The sequence below is a fragment of the Scyliorhinus canicula genome, chromosome 7 (assembly GCF_902713615.1).
Source record: "Scyliorhinus canicula chromosome 7, sScyCan1.1, whole genome shotgun sequence".
Lineage (NCBI taxonomy): Eukaryota > Metazoa > Chordata > Chondrichthyes > Carcharhiniformes > Scyliorhinidae > Scyliorhinus > Scyliorhinus canicula.
Genome location: NC_052152.1, coordinates 140906192 through 140914695, shown reverse-complemented (window position 1 = coordinate 140914695; position 8504 = coordinate 140906192). Strand labels below are relative to the sequence as shown.

General features: G+C 45.8%; 1 long non-coding RNA gene across 1 annotated transcript; it reads left to right on the top strand.

Annotated features, from left to right (window-relative positions):
- Positions 1–619: 619 nt before the first annotated feature.
- LOC119969420 lies at positions 620–5800 on the top strand. The gene is made up of 3 exons (XR_005461349.1): positions 620–1250; positions 4002–4159; positions 4393–5800. It is a non-coding gene; the product is annotated as an uncharacterized LOC119969420 (long non-coding RNA).
- The last annotated feature ends 2704 nt before the right edge of the window (positions 5801–8504 follow it).

Genomic DNA, 8504 nt, shown 5'->3' with positions numbered 1-8504 from the left:
ATAGCACTGTGGCTTCACAGCGCCAGGGTCCCAGGTTCGATTCCCCGCTGGGTCGCTGTCTGTGCGGAGTTTGCACGTTCTCCCTGTGTCTGCGTGGGTTTCCTCCGGGTGCTCCGGTTTCCTCCCACAGCCCAAAGATGTGCAGGTTAGGTGGATTGGCCATGATAAATTGCCCTTAGTGACCAAAAAAGGTTAGGAGGGGTTATTGGGTTTCGGGGATAGGCTGAAAGTGAGGGCTTAAATCGGTCGGTGCAGACTCGATGGGCTGAATAGCCTCCTTCTGCACTGTATGTTCTATGTTTGTGTGGGTTTTGCCCCCACAACCCAAAAGATGTGCAGGATAGCTGGATTGGTCGCGCTGAATTGCCCCTTAATTGGAAAAATGAATTGGGTACTCTAAATTTATTTTCAAAAAAGGTTTACTCCACTACAGAATCAGATTGCGAGGCGCTTAATTTCCGAACACGTGAGCTTCCCTTATGTTGAATGCCGCCTGGACGAGTTTCTGCATCAGTGCTGATTGAATTGCTGGAGAGGGATCGTTTTCTCCACTGTCACCAACACCGCCCCTCCCCCACCCCCACCCAACCCCTTCCAATTTTACTCTGCCGCCGTCCTTGTTCAGTGAAACATTCAGTGAGTCAAGGCCTGCATCAAAGCTCGTTTAACCTCCTTTCGTGGGAGGACATTTCACTTGATCGCTGGAGCCCTTTTCGATGGAGTTTCTATGGGTAACATTTAACATTTGTTTCACACAAACGACGTTATTTGTTTAAAAAAAACTATATGTTCACGCGAGAGAAGGTGCTGCCTAAGCAGAAACGACATATGCAGCGTATTTATTTTTAACTGAAGGCCCTCCTGCGTTACCATTTAGGGAGGCAGGCCGGGGGCAATGACATCTGCAGACGCCGATCCTGAGATACTTTGTAACATTCGAGCCTCCCGCAGACGCCTTCGAGATCCACGAATCTAATCTTACACATTCCCAAATAGGAAGACATCTGCAGTAGTGGCTTAAGACGCAGTGATCCTTTGCAATTCGGGCCCCACTGCTGTAACTTCGCCTTCTTGAGACGCATCTAATTGGACCAATTCTAACTCGAGGCACACCTATTCCGAGAATTAGAACCTCATCTTTGTAACTTGAATATTCCATTTTAGAAGACATCTCATACTCCATTGGTCAAACCATTGTTTCTTATGAGTGGATGATTGATACTCTCCCGAATGGTGCAACAGCCAACAAGGTATGACTTTGGATGCAAGTGTAGGATAATTTCACACACACCCTGGAGGGGTGTAATTCTACAGTCGAGGTCCAGCCTCTCTGAGGAGCAGAGTTGTGTGGGATTCCCTCGGATAGCAGTCTTACATTGACACTGGGTACAGTTTAATTCTACTTGGGTACCAAACTAGTGTGAACTGAAGGATGCACAGAAGCGTAGTACAGCCCCCACGGAGGCACAGAGATGGCGAAACTTAATCTAAAAGTGAAAGGGGTTAAATTCAGTCATTATTGGTATCTCTGTAAAATGTGTTCCTCAAATCCACTTAATTTTAAATCATTCTTAATTCGAGCTATCATCACCATCCACGTACACTCAAATTTATGAACCATCCATATACTGCACTCAAAGACAACAGATATTAATTTATCCTTTTTTCTTTAATTCTGTGAAAATGGTAAAAGATACAGGGTGTGATCTTGCCAAGTCAGAAGAGTCCCGGGACGAACGTGTTTAGTCGGGTATTTCCCGACGCACGCAGTGCCGAGAAACGGCATGCTATCTATCGCGACTCCGGTTCGATTCAGGGCCTCAGCGGAGAACACCCGACGAGGCCGCACTTAGTCCCATTTCCTGCTTGGCAGAACTATTCAGTGTGGGGAGAGATCGAACGCTACTTTTTAAAATAAATCTAGAGAACCCAATTCATGTTTTCGAATTAAGGGGCAATTTAGCGTGGCCAATCTATCTAGCTTGCACATCTTTGGGTTGTGGGAGCCAAACCCATGTAAACACGGGGATAGTGTGCAAACTCCACACGGACAGTGACCCACAGCCGGGATCGAACCTGGGACCTTGGCACTGTGAGGCAGCAGGGCTAATCCTCTGCGCCACCGTGCTGCCCAGATCGGGAAGCAATGGTGTCCCAGGGTGCAATTTAACTAAATGGGAACAAAGTCTCATAGCGAGCGTGTTTAGCTGCGTGTTTCCTGGTGCTCGCAGCACAGAGAAACACAAGTCTTTAAAACGCGACTTGCAATTGATTAGGGGCCACAATGGAGAACTTGCGGCCAAGGCCACACATAGCTCCGTTTTGTACACTGAGGAGCTCCGCTCGCCGGAACTCCTCAGTGTAGTGAGAAATTGGATGGAGTCCCCATCTCTGAGGCCCCCGAAACGGCTCTCCCCCCCCCAACACACTAAGAGAGGATCCACGTCTCCCTGCACTTCCCCAACACCAGCACGGGGCACCCCAGCCCAATCGCATCCGTGCACAAAATTCTTGGCAGGGACAACCTGACATCTGATAGTGCCCCTGCCAGATGGCTGTGCCACCTGGGCATCTTGCCAGGCTGGCACACAGGTGGGACTGCCCAAATGGCATGGACCTGGGACCTCCAATCCCCTGGGAGACCCCCACGAGTACAGTTCCATCGGGACCCCGTTTATGGAGACCAGTACTGAATGGTGCACACCCAAGCTCTCTGAGGTGAGGGAGATTGAGCCCATGCCTCGCTTTAATATGCAAATTTTCTAAAAAACCACATAATGGGCAGCATTCACATTTCAATGTCTCGCGAGATCTAATGCGAGATCTAATTTCTTCTCCACTTTCCCTCTCAACCTATCGAACCTGATCTGGTTCTCACTTAAAAAGTTCACCTGACTTGTATCATACACCCTCTATTTTGTTTCATCATATTCCCCAATAGACATCCACAGAAAGTGACATAATGAAAATAACCACAAAAAGGAACAAAAACTACAAAGGAGAAAGAGAAAGGAAAAAAAAAAAGAACAATGCATACACTCCCAACGTTCATAAATGTCTCTGACCTCGTGCCCTTCCGGTCAGTTCTTGCTCAGTCCATACCTTTTCACAAATTTGTTTGCCTCCTCTGACGTGTTAAAAAAGTGGACCCTGTTCTTGTATGTGACCCAGAATTTTGCGGGGCCATCCTGGCCCTATTGAATTCAACTCGACGTTTAGCCAGGTTGGCTCCAATGTCCTGGTAGACATGGATGGCATGTCCTTTCCAGTTGCAAGTCCATGCGTTCTTCGTTCAACTCAGGATATGCTCCTTGTCCTGGTAACTGTGGAGCCTGACGACTACTGTCCTCAGTGGTTCCCCTGTAGGAGTGACCTGTCGGCTATGTCTACCTCTGGAGGTTTAATGAAGCCCTCCTCCCCGACCAGCTCCCCAAGCATCTTTGATATGAACTCAGTTGGGCTCCTACCTTCTGTGCCCTCTGGTAGCCCAACGATCCGGAGGTTCTGGGGCTGAGACCGGATCCCCTGATTATCTATTCCGGCCTTTGAGTTTTTTGGCACACTGCCAACCTTGTTATTTCAGCCTCCAGTGAGACGATTTGATCATCCTGTCCAGTAACTGCCTTTTTCACTTCACGAATTGTCGCTCCTTGGGTCTCCAGCCATTGCTCCACCCAGTCTATTGACCCCCGTATGCAGCCCAGTGAGGCCTCGATTGCCGTCTCGATTGTTGACATTAGGCCCTCCTTTACTGCCTCCCTGTGCTTCAGAGTCATTTTGAGATGAACTCCATCAGCCCCTCCGTCAAATACTGGGATGAGGTTGATGACTCTGCTGGGTCCGCCATGTTCAGATTTGTGTTGGCACGCCAATCCACTGGCTCTGATACTGGGGTTTTGCTCTGCCCATTTCTGCTCCCCTTGCATCCTGCCTAGCGATTCACTGGCATTCCAGACCAGTTGAGTTATTGATGAGGGTCAGATTTGAGTGTTTTTTTCCAGGTTTGGTACCAGTTCATCAGGTCGAAAAGGTCCAAAGAAGAGTTTCCAAATGTGAGCCAGCTTTCATGCGACCACTCAGCTCATGGCACGACCAGAGGTCTCGTCCCAAAACTATAGATGTGAAGTACTTTTGAAGGGTTGCCACTGTCGTTATCTGGGTAAATACAACAGTCAATGTTTACAAAGTTTCACAAACAGAAATGGGATAAATTACCAAGTAATGTGTTTTGATATGTGTTGGCTGAGGGTTGAACATATTCTAAGACATAAGGAGAGACCCTTAGTTCTTCTTGAAATAAAAAGGTACCATGGGATCATTTTATATTGTATAAAAACACTGTGTGAAAGCAGTGACTTAATAGTTTATCTGAAATATCCATTGAATCCATAGAATACCTACAGTGCAGAGGAGACCATTCAGCCCAATGAGTCCATAGCCACCCTCTGAAGAAGCATTCTACCTCGGACTACTCCTCTGCCCAATCCCCATAATCCCGCTCATTGATCAGGGGCCAATACAACTAAACCTGCACATCTTTGGATTCTAAGGGACAATTTATAACATCCAATCCACATAACCTGCACATCTTTGGACTGTGGGAGGAAACCAGAGCACCCGGAGGAAACCAACGCAGACACAGGGAGAATGTGCAAACTCCACACAGAGAGATGGCACCTAGAAAAATGCTGAACTGAAGTGTATGTGCCAGCATGAAAATTTAATTCACAACTTTCTCACTCAGAATAAGGGTGCTATTACTGAGTCCAACTGATGCACAAACATAATATAATAAAAACTGTGTGGCAAAGGGTTATAGGATGGTGAGCAGTGATGAAAACCTATGCATCTCTGTACTTCTTTCCAAAACCCTAGCAGCCAGTGAACTCTGCTTAATATAAATTGTATTGGTTAAGAAAAAAAATGTTTGATTTAAATGTAAAGTCTCTTTAAACCTGTTTTAAGAAGGAGATCGATCATAAAGGTCACGGTTAATATGCCAATCACGTAATTGGTAGGATGTCTGTTAAAAGTAATTGACTGCAGATGAAATTTCGAGTCCCAGTATGAAAACATGGTCTAATGTCATTCAACACCCAGGCATCAAGTTTCATCTGTGGAATTTGGCACATCGACAAAGTGTGTATGGACAAAATTAATTTTGCACCAACCTTGTGCAAATTAACATTTACAAATATGAAGTGTATACCTAAGGTTAAGTGTGCACAGGTTGGGTGAGGGGGTGTGGTGGCAGTCACTGGTTAGTTCCTTTAGCATATATAAAGAGACAGTTGACCCATCTGTTGCCCCTCATCCATGGTTATGTCTGTGCCCAGGTGTCCTTGGAACATGAGTATGTGTTCCCCCCACACCTCCCCCTCACCATGATGATGTAGTGAATAATATATCTCCAAAATGTTATTTTAATGTAACAAGTGTAATAAGTTAATAAAATATCTGCTCAGCTTTCATTTTGTAGAATTAACCTGTGCACACAGTGCGTGGGAGCGCACATTAGCTTACGAACAAAGCAAGTACAGGATTTTGAACACACAGTAACATCCGCAGAGAGGCAATCTGCAGTGGATTTCCACTTTGATGGACTTAGCTTCACTGGGATTCTGAAGCTCCTGTCTTGACGAACCTTCATGGGTGAGACAGGAGAAAGGAAGTGTGCACCTGCCTGCACTGGCGTGGAGTAACTGGGATGCAAATAGGTAAGAAACGGTCTCTTTTTAGGGCAGTGGCTGTTATAAAGAAGGTGTTTAAAGAGACAATTAAAAGGTGAGTGGTCCAAACAATGGGGGCGGGGAGAGGGACCAGACTGGAGAGGGAGGGGGCATCAGACCAGAGTCGGGGGGGGGGGGGGGGGGGGGGGGGAAATCAGACCAGAGTGCCGGATGGGAGGGGGAACAGACAGGAGGGGGTGGGAGGTGTCAGAGGAGGGGGAGGGGCTTAGTTCAACCGGGGAGGGGGGGAGAGTTTGACCAGGCGGAGGAAGATTGGACTGGAGGGAGGGGGTTTGTGTCATTGGGTCAGACCACAGTCTTCTAGCCTTTTGGAATGATGCTCAGTCTGCAAAGTAAGGAGACAACCTTGCCAGAGAAAACCATCTCAAGCTAAGAAAGAAGAGGTATCGAAACGAAAGCTGAACATCAGAAAGACACTGACTAGAAGTCATCCCAGTGCATCAAAGATCTTTATCCTTTCATTTTTATTAATATTTTATTTCCCTTTCCGGCCTCCCTTTCTCTTCTGTGTTGTTTGTCTGAGTGTGGGTGAATAGAGAGTGGGGGTAGTCAGGAAGGGCGGAGGGGGGTTTGGAAAGGGGTAGTAGATAGCCTGTTACATTTTCTCTTTGTCAAAGAGTCATCCAGACTCAAAATATTAGCTCCCTTCTCTCTCTACAGATGCTGTCAGACCTGCTGAGATTGTGTGGTATTTTCTGTTTTTGCTTTACATTCCAGCATCTGCAGTAATTTGCTTTTATCTTAGTTGCATTTTTTGTCCGTTTACTTATAATATTGTACATAATAAAAGGTGTTAAAGCTAAAAATCTGGTGACTGCAGTTTATTGGGGTTAACCAAGGACCTCGGGTATTTAAAATAAAATCTTATTTCCCCTGTGGTGCGACTGTGTGTCAAGTGGGACTGCGCACTAGCCCAGGGTGGTCATGACAGTAAAAACAACTTTAGAGGCTCCAGCACAAAATCTACCCTGACAGTTCAGTGGAACACTAAAGGAATTGCTGTCTGTCAGTTGAGGCATCAAATTGAAACCTGGCCTACCCTCTCTAGTGGGTATAAAATATCTCATGACACTACTTTGAAGTAGAATGGGGCAGCTTTACCCCGGTGTTGTGGCCAATGTTTATACCTCATTGAACACAGTGAAGATTATCTGGTCACTTTAAAAGTACTTCATTGGCTGCAGAATGCTTTGGGGTGTCCTGAGGTGATGGAAGATGTTATAGAAATGCAAGTCTATTTTGGTGATTGAGTCACATGCCCCAATTTTGGTATAAAACATCTGACATACTCAAACTCAATATAGGTAAACGTACTTCACACATGTGTTAACTTCATCAATATGAAGCACCATTCAGTAGTCAAGGAATTAATGCTCACACATGCTCACAAAATGAGCAAAATGCACTCAATTTTTAAAATCTTATCATGCAACAAGGGTGAAAGTTCACACAGGCATCGGGAATGTAAATATTAACATGCCCAAGGGCAGGGTCTCGTGCTCAGTTTTAATTAATTGAACAAAAATGTAATATCCACATCTGGATTCCCAGTCCCCGAAATGTGGCTGAGGTGGGGGGGGGGGGGGGGGGGGGGGGGGGAGTAATAATAATGTATTGGACAATCCATAAAGTGGGACAACAAAATAATTGGCCACAAGTTAGAACCACCACTAGATGGCAGCAATAACATTTATTTTGTGGGAAAGGTTGGGTGTGATGAGCAATACAAGTATTTGTAACCAATCACATAACTGCGTTACCTCGATCCTCATTGTGCAAAACCAGGAATAAAAACACGTTTGGCCACTTATTGAGGTTTTGTACCGGTCGGCGACAATTCTGCTTTCAGTTTAACACAAAATATGCAACATGACATCGATATTACATTTACTGAGCTGGCGGTACCTTGCATTCTAGTGAGTGTTGGGAGATTGATCACCTTAAGGAGATAATTGTACACATTGTACACAGATACTTAGCTGCTTAAAGGCGACTGCCAACCGGGCACAAACTGCGCTCAAAATTGTGCTGGGATTTAGAACAAAGAACAAAGAAGCATGCAGCACAGGAACAGGCCATTCGGTCCTCCAAGGCTGCACCTGCAAAATTGCCTTAGTGTCCAAAAAAGGTTAGGAGGGGTTATTCGGTTACGGGGGTAGGGTGGAAGTGAAGGTTTAAAGTGGGTGCAGGCTTGATGGGCCAAATGGCCTCCTTTTGCACTGTATGTTCTATGTTCTGGTAGTGTGGCAAAACAGAATTGAATACATATTCCAACTGTGGACTAACTAAGGTTCTATACAGGTGCAGCATGACTTGGCAATTTTTATACTCATTGCCCCATCTGATGAATGCAAGCATGCTGTATGCCCTCTTGACTATCTTCTCCAGCTGCATTGCCACTTTCAGTGACCTCTCTGCCTGTCAATACTCATAAGGGTTCTGCCATTTAATGTATATTTCCCACTTTATATTAGACCTTCCAAAATGCATTACCTCACATTTGTCCGGATTAAACTCCATTGCCATCTCCTCGCCCGAGTCTCAAAACGATCTGTATCCTCCGACAACCACCAACCTTTGTGTTGTCCACAAACTTACTGGAGATTTTCACAGTAACTTCATTGCAGTGTTAATGTAAGCCTACTTTCCCAGGTTCGATTCCCACTTGGGTCACTGTCTGTAATGAGTCTGCATATTCTCCCCGTGCTTTTGTTGGATCTCTCCGGTGCTCCGGTTTCCTCCCACAAATCCCTA